This window comes from Venturia canescens, chromosome 1 (assembly GCF_019457755.1).
Source record: "Venturia canescens isolate UGA chromosome 1, ASM1945775v1, whole genome shotgun sequence".
Classification (NCBI taxonomy): domain Eukaryota; kingdom Metazoa; phylum Arthropoda; class Insecta; order Hymenoptera; family Ichneumonidae; genus Venturia; species Venturia canescens.
In genome coordinates, this window is record NC_057421.1 from 1,184,011 (window position 1) to 1,200,835 (window position 16,825).

At 38.2% G+C, this 16,825-nt stretch overlaps 1 protein-coding gene and 2 long non-coding RNA genes across 7 annotated transcripts in view; 2 read left to right on the forward strand and 1 right to left on the reverse strand.

Annotated features, from left to right (window-relative positions):
* Mctp (multiple C2 domain and transmembrane region protein) overlaps positions 1 to 2,052 on the reverse strand; it is a 43,581-nt gene extending 41,529 nt beyond the window's left edge. For both annotated transcript variants that reach the window (XM_043434149.1, XM_043434148.1), the window contains exon 1: positions 139 to 2,052. The gene's annotated coding sequence lies outside the window, so the exon portion shown is untranslated. The remainder of the gene's footprint in view (positions 1 to 138) is intronic.
* LOC122419519 (uncharacterized) overlaps positions 1 to 10,094 on the forward strand; it is a 37,182-nt gene extending 27,088 nt beyond the window's left edge. For all 4 annotated transcript variants that reach the window (XR_006262916.1, XR_006262914.1, XR_006262917.1 and 1 more), the window contains 3 exons: positions 5,904 to 6,016; positions 6,860 to 7,308; positions 8,888 to 10,094. This is a non-coding gene — a long non-coding RNA (uncharacterized lncRNA). The remainder of the gene's footprint in view (positions 1 to 5,903; positions 6,017 to 6,859; positions 7,309 to 8,887) is intronic.
* Positions 10,095 to 11,070: 976 nt separating this feature from the next.
* On the forward strand, positions 11,071 to 11,992 carry LOC122419520 (uncharacterized). Its single transcript, XR_006262918.1, has 3 exons — positions 11,071 to 11,098; positions 11,212 to 11,316; positions 11,650 to 11,992. It is a non-coding gene; the product is annotated as an uncharacterized lncRNA (long non-coding RNA).
* The last annotated feature ends 4,833 nt before the right edge of the window (positions 11,993 to 16,825 follow it).

The following is a 16,825-nucleotide window of genomic DNA, read 5'->3' on the forward strand; positions in this document are numbered from 1 at the left end:
CGCAGGTCCGAAATATTGGCTTGTCAACAAAACGGCATTCGCTCAATCATCTTCGCCCTTAAATCCACCCGAAAATGACTTTTTTCCTAAAACCTCGCCGATTTTACCACAGTCGATTGGCATCCGTGCCATATTTACCTGCCGGAATTAGCTTCGACCTCCGCCTCCTCCGACCCAAGTTCAATCACTGCTGCCCTGTCGCCTCGTGCTTTTCGTGCTCGAGCCACATACGCGTGGCCACTTTGCTTTCTATATCAACGATCCACCGGAATTGCAAGCTTGTAAAACCTCGTCGCACTCGCGACCGCCACTAATCGTTGCCATTCGCGTAGTTTCACTGCCCCTGATGATATCCGGAATGATCAACCGGAAGCGCTTCGATAACGACACGTGTTTTATCTTCCCGTGATTTAACCGAACGACTATTTCGTTTCGTCACGGACACTCGTCGCGACTGCGACAGAGAACAAGACCACCGACGCTCAATATTTTAAATAGTCTTTGTCTGCCGCTGGTCTATTGATTATCGGTCGTTGTGTCCGATGAGAAGAAACGCACAAAAGTGGAGCCCGCTGATCGTCGGACTCGCATCTTCCGTGGGACTTAAGCGGCGATTCCTTCGTCGCAAACGACCCCGACACTTCACAGTATTTACCGAGAGGTACAACGCTCCTCTTCGCTCTTATTTTCATTCATCGCGCGTTCGCAGTAACCGTTGAAATCCCGAGCATGACGCGACACTGGCCACTGACATCGCCGAGGAAAAAGCCAGCTCGCTGTCACCTCGAGAAAACAGGGCTCCGAATATCCGCGAACTTTAGCAACGCGAAAACGAGGATTTGAAATCGACGAATAATGGCGCCAATGGAACTAGTCCAGAATTGGCTCCCCGCTGATTCAAGGACCAAGGACTTTCAACACTCGGAGAGAAACCCGAAAAAGACGAAACTGGAAACGGAGGAGCCACCCGGGACTCTGCATCTGTCGAGCGAGGCAGACAATCGCAAGGAAATTTTTCGTACCTCTCCGCACAGCTCTCTCAGTCCCGATACGTATACCTACACTCCCGAGCGTCTCAGAGGCCACTGACAGAAGTCTAACACTTTTCCCGTTCTTCGTCCGTGGAGAAGAGCAGGGAATTGGCGCGGGCGGCGGGAGGCCCCTGCCCCCGGATAACCCAGTCTGTACAACGCGCAAGACCGCGTCGTCGTAGAATCGAGCTCAAGTATCGCATGCACACCGTGGCCCTAAAGTGGGAGAACGACGATGCGAGAGTGCGTGTTTGAATCAGAGGAATTAACTCAATGAGATACTTTGTATTTTTTCATTCTTCACTATCATTTTTCTCGAGTCCCGTGCGCGAAGCCGAGGAACGTCCAATCCGAGGGGCGTTGATTCTTCCTCATTTTGGCAGACTCGTGACGAAACTCGCTCAAATTCTCACTCGCTTTTGAGCCTACGAAATCAACGGAAACTCAAAACTTAGACTGTTTTTTCGATACTTCGAAACGCGCCTTCGAAGCGGCGGCAAGACGAGGGTTATGGGGCAACAGAATCTCGCGATGGCAGCCTTGCACACACGCCGTGTACCACCGCACTATCGACCCGAGCCACCAATCCGCCCTGCCCCGCGCGCTACGATTCTCACGTGCGATCGGCCACGCGTTCATCCCTTTTACGCGAATTACGACCTCGCTCGATATCCACACTGGCTGTTTATTGGAACTTGATAAAAACACTCGAACCTTGATGTCTCGAGGCTTATTCGTCGTGATAACTCGCGCGTAGGCAGCGTGCGACTCGTGCTTCCGACGGGATCTTTCATGTGGGTTAATGCGGATTGCTCGAGCCCTCGTTTACTCGACTCGAGACTCTCGACTCTTGTTTCTTCGAGTTATCGAGCCAACGAGACTTTTCCTTGCTGGCCCATGGCACTTTTTCATCGCTGTACAAACTCGCGAGATTCGTTGGCTCAAAGGCTTCTTATTTTTTGAGAATATTCACTGGGAGAATATTCACTAAATCCAACGAAACTCTTGGTCGACTCGACGAGATTTTCGCTCCCGTTGCTTCCTCCGGTGTCACATTTCGACCTAGTGATTGATGCTGCTTTTCATCCTTCGGAGATGATGAATGGACCGAGGAAAAGGACGGGCCCGAACACAGCGCACGAACCTCGCTCTTCTGTCTTGTTCGAATTCCTGTTTCGTTTTTCCAGAGAATTGTGAGATGCGACAAATATTTTTGGCAGCGGATTGGCATCGATGGATCGGAGAGCCGCGATTTAAATATTGCGCTCTTTCGCAACTTTGACTACTTCTACTACTATTTCCCGACTACGTCGCCCGCCTCGTGCGCTTCGAGCTCGTGCGAGTGAACTTGTCAAACTTCACCGAAACCCAGGCTCGGAGTTAGTCGACTCGTTTGCTGAGGAGGCGCTACGTGAATTTTTCAAATTTCTGCTCAAACTTCTTGCCACTGTTTCGCTGCTACGTTACAAAATGTTGGAACCGCGAGTGATTTTTCATGAAGGATTTACGGAAGTCAATGGAGCCGTTCGAAGCCGAATTTCTTCGTGGAAATGAGAGGGAAATTCAATTTTTTGAAAAATATGAAAAAATCCAGAAAAGTGTCTCATTCATGCTCCAATCTTTGCTCAAAGCCTCGTCGCTATATTTCATTCTCATTATTTATCTTAAAATGGAAGCGTCATTCCAAAAGTTTAAGCCGTCGCAGCTTATTACAGTCGGCTGTTCAAAGTTTTGATGTTAAAGCTCGAAAATTTACTGCGCCATAGCTCCGCCAGAAAAACGTTGGCGTACTCGCCAGCCCGGCCTCGGAATGTTGAAAATTAACCTCAAACTTAAAAAAAAAATAGACAATTGTTGTAATATAAATAGATTTTTGTCAGGTTAGTGGTTTTTATTCTTCCGAACGACAGGGCTCGTGGAGGTGAAAGGGAAAAATGGAGACTGTTCACGTTTTGTCCTTAACTTCTTTATTGTTTTGTTTGGGGCACGGTTGTAGCTTTACAATTCCTTTGCTACGGATGGACGGTACCGATCGTATGCAGATTGGCCGCACGCTTTTAATAAATATATTTCGCGGTCGTACTAATTTCTTCAAAATTCGACGGGACTGTCGGGCGACGGACCCGGTCTCATTCTCGTCCCTCGTCATACTGCCTCTTAGGCTTATTTGCCTCGTTCTTCTCCCCTTTCTCGAGGTGTGAACACACCCATCCCCACTGATCAGTGGTCGAAACTAAATGCTAACACAATAACGAATGATATTGAAAAAAATTTTTAACAAAAAAGGTTTGAAAATGAAACTTCTTCGGAGAAACAAATTTTATGTGCAAAGAGACCGTTCAAGATTGCTTTTAATGCTGACCCTTCGCTGGAAAAGCGTTGCTGCGCTCCTCGAAGCTTGAGCATTCGGGGAGCCTGAATCGTTAAAAGAGTAGAGCGGAAAGCTAAACATTGAGATTCCTGATAAAATCGAGAAAATAGTTAATAGAAAAACTAAGAAAAGTTTATTTCTCGTGTGCGATAAAAATCTTTGAAGCAATTCGTACCCGTCTCTAGAGCAAGGACTCTGGCACGTAGAAGTGATCATGTCAGAAATGTAAATCGTCCAGTAGGGACCATTTCGACAGAACTGATGGACCGGATATCTCAAGGTCTCTAGAACCGATTTTGGTGGAATTCACATCACGTATTCGTTATGATATTATACGAAGTTGGAGAATGGAATTCCTTGGGCTCGATGCCACGTTACTTGTTCGTTGTTACCACATTTTTTTATTCATTCGTCAAAATTTTAGTGAGGATAAAAAATATTTGAAAAAAAGCTGTCACTCTAATTTATCATTTGCGACATTTGGATGGAGGGTTGACCTCGATCTCAGAGTATTTCCAAGAAAGCTCTTTATACATGACTCCGATTTTGAATTTTTATTTTCCAGACGATACCTGGAGGAGGAAAAAATTCCAAGGACGATTCCAAGGAAATTCCTTTCCTCGACAACTTTTGTCGATTTCATGCGTTCAATTCGATCGGAAACGTCGATGAAGATGCGAAAAAAAACATTTCACTCATTCAATAGTCATTTTAGGTTTAATAATTTTTGGTCATATTGAGAAAAAAAATTTCAACGTGCCCTAAAAATTGCACAATTATTTGTACTAAAATTCGAATTTATTCGTAAAATATTACCGATCATCTTTTAAGAAAGATCGTGTCAAAGGAAGATCTTTAAGAAAGATTATCAATCAAAATTTATTTTCGCAATTATTAAAATTATGTGTAAGCTAAGATTGATTAATTTTTAATATAATAATAGCGGTTGAAATACTTTCTTAGTTAAATCGTCAAGCAAAATGTGACAAAAGCCATTTTCTATTTGTATGCGTATGCATATTTATATTTTAAACCAGCTGGCTCATGGTGTTGTCAAGCCTTCCACTGTTTGTGTCGTTATTACTCGTTAGCCTCAAACAAGTGTTTTTCTTTTTCCATTCCCGAGTGATTTTCACCGGTAACAAGGCTTTCTCAAGACATCATTGATATCTAAAAACATAATATTTTCTCATTGTCGTTTTTGGCTCTTTAAAGTTGGAAGAATCCTATTTCATGAAATCGAAATGGTCGCACAGGAAGTGTGCCTGCCATAAGAGCCTGTGTGTAACCCTTAAAAAATGTGATTCTCGCTAATTGTTTTCGCTCCAACTGGACGGTGGATCCTGTAATAATTTTGAGAATAGATGCACGCTGTGTATTTTTAGAACATTTCCAAATTTCAACTCTCAAAGTTGAGGTTTTCGATTTTCATTGGATTCGCGTGAACTTCCTTAATATAGTTTTCAAGTGGTTTATTCTTAGCTTTGAAGAATTATAAAAAATTGGAAAAAGAAGAAAATAAAACGATCATTTTTAAGGCTTTACAAACGACACAGTAAAAGCACGGCGAAAGTAAATGTTGTGAAAAAAGCATTTTATTTTTCTGAAAAAATTCACCTCCGTTGTGATGAAAGCACGAATCGCCCTTCGCACTAATCTATTTTGCACTCACGTCACCCTATAACCCGAGACATTGCGCCTTGAGACACGGCGAATTGCTGAAAACGCTTAAAGAGGCAGCTGGGAAAGGAAGCCTCAAGGCTCGCCCGAATTTGCAAAGCCTTCAAGTGGATATTCTCTTCTGGACTGTTCCTTCGAACGTATTCACAGGAAGATTTTTCAAGAACAGCAATGCTCGAGTAACGTTTTCATGGACTTGTGTACTTTGGGTGTTTCATTGCGGTGGAAAAATATTTCTACAGAGTCATTCCGGGCTCGGCCAGCGGTAGAATGTGTCGCCATTGTTTGTCGCGGAAAACACTTCGCTTTGTTGTTCTGTATTCTTGATCGATAATGCACGGAAAAGCTTAAGGAAGTACGACCACTTTCTCGGGGTCGAGAAAGAACTCGGACTAAAATGATCAAAGCTTTTCCGGGTGGTGATAAATGTTCGGATTTTTTATTTTCATTCCTTTTAACTCACGATAATCGTGGCGAAAAACCATCTGGAATCAGAACTCAAGAATCTTTCGCATTATGTTTTTATTATTGTTATTATTAAAATTTATATTATTTTTATTATATATATATTTTTTTCATTACTAATTTAATTTAATTTAAATTTATTTATTTTCATTCTTTAATTTAATATTTTTTCTTATAATTTATATTATTTAATCTCGATTAACACGATGAGCAATTTCGATTCGTGAATCATCTAAAGATCAAAATTCACGAAGAAACATATTTAAAAACTTAAATAATATTGCAATACTTTTTTTTTGCTCATTGGAAAACTAAATCAAACTTCACAAATTAAGATGCTTTTTTTTTCATTTCAGATAAACAGAACGTCCGGAAACGTGGATAGCGCAAGATAATAAGAATAAAGCCACTAAGAGTCGGCGCGTGCTCCGGAAACGAGCGACAATTCCGTGCTGAAAAACTTGCTTCGGTAAACTTGTAAAGTGTGCTCAAAATGTGAATAAACGTGTAACGAAAAGTTCGCAGTTGTGCGTTCGTTTAGCTCGCCAAAAAAATGCCTTGAGAAAAGTGAAAAAAAAAAAACAAATGAAAAAAATGTCTGCACGCAGGATGACTCTCTCAATCAAGGAAATTTTAGTTTTTTTAAGCGAGAAGCTGGTGCGAAAAAACGTGATTAAATGAAGAAGGGAAGTAGTGACGAAATAAAAAAAAAAAGCCTTTTTATGATCTGGGGAAGGCTGAAAAAAATTGATTCACGTGGACTAACCTTTCGAAACTCGTTGGCAGGTTACTTTTTTTAATTTCTTTTTTTCTGACAATCATAGTAGCTCAATACTCATAATTATTTCGTGAACGAACGGAGTTGAGTCGGGGAGTAACGCGGTAGCTTCATGTTTTTCAGTATTTCGTGTACGTTTGTACACGGAGGTGCAAACTCGGGGGAGGGCGCAACTAAATCGCGATAGTGTCTCGACACGAATTAATTTAGAAAAGGTTTTCCGAGGTTGTGACGCGCACGCACATATTATATGGCCAGCCCTGGCATGACTGCCGCGTGATAACTCTCATCTGATGTTGTATCATTTCGAAACTGCTCGAATGACGCACGTCCTAATGCACCTTAATTTTCCTGCCCTTAAAACTTGTGCTCCAGCAAAGGTGAAAGTGACTTTTTTCCTTGCACGAAGACGGAACGCTGCTGTCGAGATAATTTTTAATGTTAATTAAAATACAAACTTCAAAGTCACGATTACAACGAAAATTCTCAAGTGAGAAAACTCCTCGGGATTTTAAGGGACTCCCATTTTTTCAGAAACTCGACGAGCGCGCGTAACACCATGAGAAACGCTCCAAATTTTCCAGCATCGTGTAGAAACAGCTCCAACTTAATGTTACTTGTGGAAATTATTTTGTCGAATGAATTCAGCAAAGGATTTTTCGTTGACCGAGCCAGTGATCGGAACAATCGATTCAATCACCGGCGGAATCTTACGAACGAACTCCGAGAATACAAAAGCTTAAGAAATCGGAGCGAAACAACCGATTTTACGGGCCGAATAACATTTTATTGGAAACTCCGTGCGGCTCAAGCAATCGGACGATCGAATAAAGGGCTTTATGGAGAAACGTTGCGGATTTAATGTAATCAACGCGCCATTTTTCATTACGTCGTTCAGATAACTCATCAACAGAGTACTCACCGAGCCACGTGTTTTCATGTTCGACTGTCACATGCTTCGGGGCCGTTTGACTATTAAGAAGGTACAAACACTGAGGGACCGACGGGGTCAGCGGGATAAAATGTTAGAATGACTAAAATTTCGAACAGCTGAAATCTCGAGTTTATGAACTTCGAATGATAATATGGAGAGAGATTAATTGGACTAGAGCTTTGAATTTCGAAAATAAATAAAGTAGAAACTTCGAGGTTCGACGCACATTTAGATCGAAAATAGAATGCAACAATCGCTCATAGAACGACGACTAAAATATCGTTTTTTCGAGAATTCGATTATCACTCTTCCGATTCATAAATCACTGCGATCAGCAATACTGCGAATATTCACAATTTCGAAAATATAACAACGAAGGGAGAAATATTAGTGAGGTTGAAATACTGGAAAACGGAAAAGTTGAAGGGTCTAAATGGCGAAACGTTAGAAAGCTGACCGATCAAAATGAAGAATAATCTCACTCACTCACTTACTCGGACCGGTGATCTCCAATTCCAAACATCGCCATTTTGACTTTCGCCTTTCCGAGCCATCGCTATTCCGCACATCTAAGTTTTATAGGCTCGAAAAATTCACTTACGATTTTTTCTACTTCATAAAACAACTACTCTCCATTTTGAATTCGAAAATCTGAACTTTTGACATTCGTGTGGTCTGTTAAAATAGCATTCGAAATGAAAACTATCGAAATATATATTTTCCTGTAATTCAAACAAGGAATATTCGATTCTAAATAGTCGATTGGAAATAAGAATTTCGAGTTACTTATTATTCTCCAACCTGATAACACAACTTTTAAAATTTCGAAATATATCGACTGTTCTACAATTTGGTTATTGGACATGTTGAACCATGCCGATGACTTGCTAGCTTTCCTGATTATGAATGACAACCCCGATTATTCCAGCGATGGGATCGCGATCGAGTTAATTTGTGAAGAATCCAATTTATCGATCGTATCAACGATGACAAATCGAGTTCAAACTGCAATAAAGAAAAAACGTTTTTTCTCCCTTTTTTTTTCTTCATCGCTCCAATAAATTTGTTTATTCGAACAACGTGCATTGGGCGACGTGACCTCGGGTAACGGCTCGTGTGAGATGTAATGACAGCGATATCGTGGGCGCTTGACATTCTTTATTGAAAGATAAAATCAGTAATAAACGCCGACTCCGCGTATGGATATACGGTGAACATATCGACACACTCGTTCGAAGCTTGCGCAGCGCAACTCCCTCGCCGCTTCATCCGGTGTATCGCTTCGTTTTATTATTTTCTTTACAACGCCCTTCAGCTTTCTTCGTCAATCAATTGGAGGGTTAATCGTTGGATTCGGGGTTGTTTTTCTCGGAGAATTACGAGAAAGCTCCCCTCGATGTATGTACTTTGATGAAAAACGATTGCTGCAGGGGAGATTTGTGCCAGGGTGTGCAATTTTTCTTCATGAAAATCCGAGCTTTTATTAATTTTGTTAATTTTTTATTTATGAATTTTATATTTAAATTAATTTATTTTAATTTTTATATTAATTTAAATTAAATTGAATTTATTAATATTATTAATAAAACATTTCAGCTTCGAAAACTTTTTTTCATGTTCGTTCCCAGCGTTCACTTCATTTTTTCCTGGTTGGAACCGAAAACGTTGGAAGAAGAAATTACGCGAGTGGACGATGAAAGAGTACAAAAACAAAAAAATTGATGCACACTGAATGAACTGTTCGATCGACCACGAGGCAATGCGACGTCAAAAATATGATCAAAGGCAAAACATCAGAGTTGGAAAAACTTAAGCTCCGATGTACAAAAGATTTTTCTTAATGGAAAAAGTTCATCATAGTAATAAACGACTTTGTCTGTTATTAGATTGATAAGCTTTTTCATTTCTAGGTTCTGAGTCATTCTGTGCTTTTACCACGAGTGTTACATTCGCACGTAATTGTTTATGACTCGTATTTACTGTGACCCATTTTCCTACTCTGTCCAACGGAACAGACGTTAACACAGTCGATGTACCTACAGAACACGAAGCCCGCGAGACAACGACGACGTATTATTTGCAAGTTAATTGGGATTGGAACAAAACCAACGAATAGCGTTGACATGCACTATTTTCTTGATGAATCAAAACGGCTTTGATTCCCTCTGAAATTGGCGTTATCAAAATAAGATCCGCCCAGTTGCATCTGACAATCAGTTAATCATTTTTACAGAATTAAAGAAGCATGCAACAGGCGATAAAGTTTTGAAATATATTTTCTCCACGATCAAGTGAAATGTTTTAAATCATTAATTTAAATTCTACTCATACTAAGCTTCAAATTTAATTAATTATTAGTCGGGAACATAATTATATTGGAATATGAGCAAAAATAAAAAAGAGTAAAAAATAAACGTAGAAATTTTCACAAACTAAGTACAACAATGTGCAAAGGTCTTACAAAAACGATTACAAGGTTAATCTGGAGCCTCAAACTATATAAATTCCGACACAAAGGATCGAGGGACCGGTATTGGTTTTTTGAGTTCGTGTGTCGCTTACAGTCACGGAAATAAAATGAAGGCAAAAGGGGTTGCTCGAATTTTGCGTATTTTGAGTCACCACCTGTTTTGCATAATCCAATCATAATAGAACGGAATACGAGAGGGAGTAAAAGTAAGTAAAATTAGTTTGTGAAATGCAGGAAAAAAACTTCGAAACTTGGTCGACCATCACATTTGAAAAACTTTATGGCGCAGACACAGCAAATTTCTGAAAGTTAATAAATTTTTAACTGAAAAGCTCCATTTGGCCATTATTTTTTGTCTTATTTATTTAAATCCATCCAACCAGTTTTTATTTATAAAATAAACAAAAAATACTTAAAATTCTCGAAATAATCATTCGAAATTTGGACTAATTCCTAACCACTGAGAAGTCACGGTTATATTATTTTGATATATTTTATTTTTTGAATTGTATGAATAATCTAATATGTTTTAAGATCATGAATTAGTTTGCTTTACAAAATCACGTATTGATTTGTGACGAATGCGTGTTACTGCAGCATACTTGGGAAAAAAAATCGTATCTCATGAGATTTTGTGAAACCACGAAAAAACGTATGACTTATCGGACGAAATTGGATGAAATTAAAGCATACGGCAAAGCTATAGCTTTCAATCTCTATAATGAAGAAGAATTTGAATCAAAACCATATAATAATTGAACAAACATTATTATTATAATTATATGTCTGTTGCAACGCGAATAATATGCGCCACTTTTTTTATAAAGATAGACCGGAACGGGGGATGGCACCGCGAGGCCCAGCGCAGGTAAAGAGCTGGGTGCACAGAGGGTTTATGGCCGACATGTGGCGTCCACTTGGGGCAATTGGAAATACAAGATTTTTTAAAGTGGGATGTTTCATGCATCCATCTCATAAACGTTATTGCCCTTCGTTTTTTTTTCGTTATTAGCATCGTCAAGCTCCGAAAAAGTCGGTATGTCACGTTTCGGTAATCTATACGCAAAGAATTAGAGTATTCTGTACTTTTTATATTTTTTGAACATGTACTTTGCTCCCTCCTCTCTTCTCATTACAGTAGCCAATCCAAATTTCTCGTTAGTTGGTAAAAAGGGGTACTTTTCCTCTTCCTTTATTTTTAAGCATTTTTGTAAAATCAGATTCGTAAGGAACTCCAAGCTGTCCGCATCGGAGCAGCTTGTATTATATACCGAATAAACTAGTTGTTGTTATTTTTCTACAAAAAATAATTCCACTGTTTATTTTTCAATTTATTCATACCAATCACCTAACTCTCTGTAAAAGAAAGGTTAGGACATCGTCAAGAGACGATACAATGTCTTCGAGAGGCAAAATATGAACAACCAAAAGTCTCTTATATTTTGATAACCTAAAATGTCTCTCTATCGATTTCTATTTCAGTTGTGAGACATACAAAAACGACTCGGTATAAGGAATTATTGTTACAACAAATTAGACATTGGTACGATAAGTTTATCGTTTGGAAATGAAAAAAAAACGTTTGGTGTAAGTAAATTTTCCCAAATCGAATACATTAACTACCATTGTTACCGACGAATTTCGGATTCGGAATATACGTATTTCATTTTTGGATGATCTTGCATAAAATCGGAATAGAATTTTTGCCAAAAATAGAGGATATTTCCAAAAAAACTGAAAACCCGATTGCGATTAAAAATTCTGTGAATAATAAATTTGTTGGTTAGAAATCGTCTTTTTTTTATGAATAGAAACGGTTTACAATGAAATATGTAAATGAAAGCAACGATTCGACTCTCGACATTTAAATAAACGTGTTGAAAATCGAACATTCGATCGTTTTTTTTTTTGTTTAAAAAGAAACCAGGAAATCTGGAAAAAAAATAATAAATGTGGACGTGCCTTAACAGAGGAACACACACGCTTTGTGTAAACCAATAAAATGGACTAAATCCAAGAACTCTTGTCAACAAAAAGCTGGAAACAAAACCTTATGAAAAATGATGTTAAACGAGTCGATATGGCGAGTGTTTTGAAAAAAAACCTTGGTTGGTATCACACTAAACTATCGTAAAGACTTCGCAGAAAATATTTCAATCGGATGGAATAGCTACTCGCGATATTGCCAGAGAAGTTCATTAAATTTGGAAAGTTCTGGAACTTTACAGAAAATCATCTACTTCTGAAAACAGTTTTTGGCTAATTTCATGAACTTACACAACATATTTTGAGAAATACAATTATAATATTTTTCTATAATTCGTTTCAGGTGTTTTTCGCTAATGCAACAAAGTCACGTTTTTGCAATATATTAATAGAATAAAGTCAGTAAGTTTCTGTTAGGTTATATGAATATATTTAAAGATCGAAAGACTCTATTATCACGATTGAATTTTCGTGAAAAGCTATACAACGTTTCCTTGACAAATAGTATAATAAAATGTTGCTTTTCCTCCAATTTTTGAGCTTCTACGGAACAATGTGAAACCGTATTTTACTTATTTTTCTTGTAGTTACATGACTAATATATCGCCTCCAGAGAGAAATATATTTTTTTAAGGCGAAAGATAATTCAAGATTCTTCCCGCGGATGATTACTGGTCTTACTGGCATTCGAGGGCCTTCATGAGGAATCAAATGGCCCCTCGAAGTCAGGCATATTTTCAACTAGCTCGTTCTTTGACAGGTAAGAGTTCAATCATTCAAAATCGAACCAACTGTGAAATATTGTTTGTGTCTAATGAGCGATAATCCAACTCGTTATGAATTCAAACTTTTGATTCGTGTAACTAATGCAGGCTCATGCGATGGCTGTGAAAAATAATTCGCGCGTGCAGTTAAATTGCTTATTCAAAATTATATATCCAAGGCCGTATTATCGTATACACAATACGGTATTCAAATGCAAAAAAGTCGGACTTTTTACTGAATCGAAATATTCGTGGAAAAGATTAGTTATTAAAAAATGACTCCAATTCTTTTCAATCTACAGTGTACGCTCCAGGAAGACAAAATATGTTATTGTTCTAATGAGAATTTTTGCTATAAAAGGTTTACTCTCGACTAGATGTTATCCAGTGTACGCGCGTTAGTTGCTTCAACTTTGTGTACGGAGTACAGTTGTCTGATTAATTATTATTTTGTAAGACAGCGAACCGACCACCGGACTCGTCCAAGAACTCTAACGTGATTTCATACGACAACGAACGACGGAAAGATTATAAAAGAAGGAGCTTTCTGGAGGAAAAAAATTGATCGGAATTTTCATTGTTCAGATACGTATACGAAGGCCATACGAAGTGACGTGTTCTATAATCCAGTAAATAAGAGAATAACAATCAACCTTCAAGCACATTACTGATTTTGATAAATTTCCATATAGTAATGTATCATTCAGTTCAGAAACCATCACCTAAAATGTCTCCAGCTGCTGTTATTTTCAAAGTAGTGTACTTGCGTCTGTTAGCGCCGATTGGAAGGGTCTTAAATCCGGATCTCCTAAAACTCACAGCAAAATTTGGAAATAATGAATTTTCTGTTTGGGTCAAGCCTACAAAATCGATACAGAAATATGAAACTCTAGCTCAGAACGGTTTGAAAGCTAATAAGAATGGCGAGTTGTTTCTTAAGGGTGAAAGGCTGCCGACTGTTGACTTAGAAACTGCTTTAATGATGTTTCATGAATTTATCACATCATCACCGGAGCCAGTTTTACTTGTTACCCATTCTTCAGGAGTTGAATTAATGATTCTCTTCAAAGCTATCCGGAAAACTATGATGGTCGATGTGTTTAAAGGTGTGATTCAGCGTGCTGTCGATACTGTACCGATATTCGAGAAAAGGTTTCCAAACCTAAAAAAAGGAACGCGACTCACATTAAACTATTTAATCTCCTATATGACGATGGGAGAAACGAAACAGATACCAGTCTTGGAGACATCACATTATTTGGAACGCCTGGAGTGGCTCGTAACTGAAAACCGCGTAACAGCGTCCGAATTGATTGAGATTAGCGAATCTTATGAAAATTTTCTTCGAAATCCAGCATTGCTCTATAATCTACAAAGCGTGCAAGACTTATCGTCAATAATGACTAAGTACTATGGAATAAAACTAAAAAAAGCAAAAATTTCATTTGAGACATTGAAAAAGTTATCTCAAGAAGACGATCCTCGGCAACTCTATAGATACGTTAACAAACAGTGCGTTGAGAACGGAGTTGAAGGGTTTTCTTCTGAAGGAATTTTAGAGATCTTCAATTTATTTAAAAAACCACGTCCACGTGGGCACGGAGATCGTTCAGTTAACACAGGGCAGGAAAGATCCGCTGATGAACCGGGTCCATCTACGACATCACATGGAAAACAATACAATGATTATTCATTACTCGGACAACAGAAAGAACTTGTTGATGATCCGGACGCAGTTATGGAAGAACCGGAAGCATCATACGACCGCGATCATTCCTGTGTCGGACAGGAAACACGCACTTATCCACTATCTATTCGCCCATCGGTGATCAAGAAAATCGGAAACCCAAGAGTAGAATACAGAGAAACATTCGACAACGACTACGCATTTAGTCTCGGACAGCGAGAACTTATCCCTGCCATGAGTTTATATCCAGAAGAACAAGAAACAGCCAACTATGAGCCACCCTCCTACCAATACGCTGAGCCTACTTTTGACCGAAATTGGTTTGTAGGAGAACAGGAAACCCCATGGAACTTATCCATTCGACGCGGTCAAGAGGGAGAACTTCTCGCTGATGCGAACTCAATGATAAAAGAATTCTGAGTACTATGCGACAACAATCACTCACTCACTAGACATCGGAGAGAACGAGAAACAACTCACGGTTAGCCATTTACCGGACAATACGGTGAACTCATCAACGAACATGTTCGAAGCAACCGAGAATTGCTCCAAAAGTATCATCAAGAGTACGATCCTTTTTACCGAAGAAATTATCAACAGCAATAAGTAACGTAATCGGTGTGTTGTTTCGTCCATCGTTAACACAGTCCAATTAAAAAAAAATGTACCGCTATCCAATTTCGTAATCTAATTTGACCCACTGATTAAACAATTTTAATGAAATTGTAATATGAGAAAGTAATAGATTAAAAGAAAAAAATTAACGCACACATCAATATGTATCGAACGATGGGAATAAAATAAAGCTGTAATCTCACCAACAAAAAACGTGTTTACGTCTCATTGGCCATCTCTTAACCTGGATAGATAATTATTTTGTCATTATTCTGAACTTCGCATACAATAGTTTTCTCTTATTAAAACAAAAAAAAACATTGTTCATTCTTTCCGATTGTAGTATAAACGAATTTATTCGGAATGAGTAATCGTATCGTAGCGTGAATGAAGATAATTATTATGCTACCGATTCAAAACTTCGTGACGTTTTTATTCAGGAGCAATAATCTCATGTGACTTTCATCCAAGGTAAGAAATACATATTGTCTTTATAAGCTCTTGAAGGTTTTTATAAGAGAAAAATAGCCCATGAAATCTTATACATTTTCAACTGCTCGGCGCATTGATTCACATTAAAGATATCGATCAATTAAAATTCAAAGAATCGCGTAATATGTTCCTTGCGATAAATAAGCAATCGTATATAGAATAAGCAATCATGCATATCTTTGTCAATTCAAACCTTTGTTTCATGTGACTGGTACTTGTGATGCCTGTGATTATCAATAGTTCGTATGTGTGGTCTCATTACTTATTTGAAAATATATTACGAATATGCGAATTGTAATATGTCGTTTGATTCCATAGCCGACCAGTTTTATTTTCGAATAATTTCATTTTTGAAGAACAAGTTGAAAATTCATCATTTCTTGAAAAAGTCGTCAACTCACATCGGATATTGCAATACTGGATCAATCAAATTGGGGTTTTTCTTGCCAAAAATATTACCGGAATACCAGGGATTGTTGACAAACAAATTGATTTTATAATAAATTTAGGCACTCAAAAATCAATCGATCGAGATTCGGTTTTATGAACTTCAACTAAGCTTTCGAATACCCACTTTCGGTGGGTATTCGAAAGCTTCCTCGCCGACTATTCTTCGCCGATAATTCGTGATTTTACTCGTGCCGGGACCGTCAACCGATCAACTTCATTTGGAATAACTGAATCAAATCCCGGACTAGCCATCCTCGATTTTCGGAAGTTAATGGTACATTTTTCTTTTATTATTTTGATCATCGGAAGGAAATCGGGGTCCCGGGACGACCAAGCAAATTTAGACGCCCATAGAAACAGATTCACCACATAAGTTAATTCATGTTAACTAATTATATCTCACGACTTGCTCCCGCTTGCAAATTGTAGAATGACCATTCTGTCAAAATCCATGTATTCGAATAATATTGTATAAAATGTGAAATCATATTATCCAACCTGATTTAAATACGTTGTGTTAAATAAAATAACATACATGTACTTCAAACTTGTTTATTTACTTACATATTTTAATTTCAATGATTCCAAATCTCGGATCATCTTCCATAAAATTAGAATAGAATGATGGCCTAAGATGGAGGGTACTTTCAAAAGGCGGTAAAGCCAATTGTCATATCAAATTCTGTGAATAATAAATTTGTTGGTTAGAAATCGTCTTTTTTTTATGAATAGAAACGGTTTACAATGAAATATGTAAATGAAAGCAACGATTCGACTCTCGACATTTAAATAAACGTGTTGAAAATCGAACATTCGATCGTTTTTTTTTTGTTTCAAAAGAAACCAGGAAATCTGGAAAAAAAATAATAAACGTGGACGTGCCTTAACAGAGGAACACACACGCTTTGTGTAAACCAATAAAATGGACTAAATGCAAGAACTCTTGTCAACAAAAAGCTGGAAACAAAACCTTATGAAAAATGATGTTAAACGAGTCGATATGGCGAGTGTTTTGAAAAAAAACCTTGGTTGGTATCACACTAAACTATCGTAAAGACTTCGCAGAAAATATTTCAATCGGATGGAATAGCTACTCGCAATA